This window comes from Penaeus monodon, chromosome 8 (assembly GCF_015228065.2).
Source record: "Penaeus monodon isolate SGIC_2016 chromosome 8, NSTDA_Pmon_1, whole genome shotgun sequence".
Taxonomy (NCBI): domain Eukaryota; kingdom Metazoa; phylum Arthropoda; class Malacostraca; order Decapoda; family Penaeidae; genus Penaeus; species Penaeus monodon.
In genome coordinates this window covers 19,028,797-19,031,296 of record NC_051393.1, presented here as the reverse complement: position 1 = coordinate 19,031,296, position 2,500 = coordinate 19,028,797, and positions in this window count along the sequence as shown.

Here is a 2,500-nt window from a genome sequence, read left to right as displayed (position 1 = left end):
GTCTCTGACCGATTCGCAGAAACCAGCAACCTGACGGACCCAGTTGCTCTGTGGGAGTCCTTCAAACGCATAACACTCGAAGCAGCTCAGGAGTCCATTGGCGTACGCCCAAGGACAAGGCAGAACACCATCTCCCTGGAGACATTAGAGGCCACTGAAGTGTGTCGCAAGGCTCGGCTGAATGGGAATCAAGTCTTGCGTCGTTCCATGGTGCGTAGGGCTTGGACACTGCTGAGAAGGGACAAGGAACAGTCCATCAGGAATCTTGCTGAGAAGGTCGAAGGCCATTTCTTGGTAAATGACCTTCGCCCTGCCTACCAAGCCCTGAGAAAACTGAACCGTAATCCCTCCTCACAGATGACTGCAGTCCGATCAGCGGATGGACGGATCATCTCAGATCATGTTGGGGTTCGTGAACGTTGGGCTGAGTACTTTGAACAGTTGTACCAGGTGGACCCTCCAACAGTTAGCTTGGATGCAAGCGATGTCGCAGTGCCTGTGCCGGACCCACCCATCAGCGAGGAACCTCCTACCCTAACAGAGGTTAGGCTGGCGATTTCCAAGCTGAAGAGTGGGAAAGCTGCAGGCATATGTGGATATCCCAGCTGAACTGCTAAAGGCTGGGGATGAAACCTATGGCTCGGGCCTGCAAAACAGTCCTGACTGCCATTTGGCAGTCTGGTACCATTCCCCCTGACCTGCTGAGGGGCGTGGTCATCCCTCTCTGGAAGGGGAAAGGGGATCGATGGGACTGTAGCAACTACCGTGGCATTACACTGCTCAGCATACCAAGCAAGGTTCTCGCCCACATTCTTCTGAAACGGATCCGCAACCACCTACTGAAGCATCAGAGACCGGAGCAGTCTGGATTTACTCCTGGCAAGTCCACAATAGACCGTATACTAGCGCTTCGAGTAATTGTGGAACGCCGTCGTGAGTTTGGTCGTGGGTTGTTTGCAGCCTACATCGACCTCAAGAAGGCATTTGACTCGGTGCATCGGGAATCGCTATGGGAGATCCTGAGGCTCAGGGGAATTCCGACACAGATTATTGGCCTGATAGCTAGCCTCTATACTGGTACTGAAAGTGCTGTAAAGTGTGGTGGGGGTATGTCGAACTTCTTCCCTGTTAATTCAGGGGTGAGGCAAGGCTGTGTCCTTGCACCCACACTTTTCAACACTTGTATGGACTGGATAATGGGCAGAGCTACTAGCCAAAGTCAGTGCGGAGCAACACTAGGCAATATTAAGGTCTCGGACCTTGACTTTGCCGACGATGTTGCCATCCTATCTGAGTCCTTGGAGTCACTTGTGGCGGCTCTTGATGCATTTAGCAATGAGGCGAAGCCCCTAGGTCTAGAGGTCTCCTGGACTAAGACCAAGATTCAGGACTTTGGGGGCCTGTTAGGGGAACCCGTTCAGTCGATCCATGCTTGCGGCGAGGACGTTGAAATCACAGAAAAGTTTTACATACCTTGGTAGCGTAGTCCATATCTCTGGGTTGTCAGACCAGGAAGTCAGTAGACGGATTGGTCTGGCAACAGGAGCCATGAACTCGATCAACAAGAGCGTTTGGAGAATTCGGTACCTATGCAGAAGGACCAAGCTGCGTGTCTTCAAGGCCTTGATACTTCCAGTTTTGCTCTATGGAAGCGAAACCTGGACGCTATCCAGTGCCTTGGAGTCTCGCCTTGATGCCTTTTGTAACAAGTCCCTTCGCCGGATCATGGGGTACAGTTGGCAGGACCACGTGTCCAACCGGCGGTTACACCATGAGACTGGCATGGGACCTGTTACTTGCATAATCCGGGATCGCCAACTCAGGCTATATGGCCACCTAGCTCGCCTCCCTATGGACGACCCTGCCCATCAGGTTGTCTCTCTGCGAGACAACCCTGGGTGGAGGAGACCTGTGGGACGTCCTAGGAGATCATGGCTTGGGCAGCTCGACAAGACCTGTCGCGCGGAATTAGAGATGGGCCGTGTGCCTGCCTGGAGACTCGCCTCGAGGGATCCTCGTGGCTGGAAGCGAAGGGTGGATGCGGCCATGCGCCCCTGTCGGCGTTAGCCCCTTGATGATGATGATGATGAATATACGCACGAATTTGCCTGAGAAAAACGAAGTTAAAGGAATACTCGATAGATTTATACCGCCTATTCAATTCCTATTTCATAAATGGTGTAAGACGTAACCGTCGGAAAAGACGGCTTAGACTGAGCCTCCTTAAGCAGAGCCAGCATAGGCCGAGCCCGCACAGACAAAGTCTTGGCCTCAGCCAAAAAAGAAAGCAAAGAGAAAGGCCAAGACACTACCTCCCAGTAGACACAGAACATGAAGTTGTCAGACTCTGACATGTCTGATGCCACTATCACTGGGGCATCTGACTCTGATTCTGAATACATTAACATCATTAACGCCACAAATGTAAGTGATTTAATATAACATCATGGCACACAATCTAAGCATACTACAGTGGTCCATCGGTGGCTTCTCTCCTAGG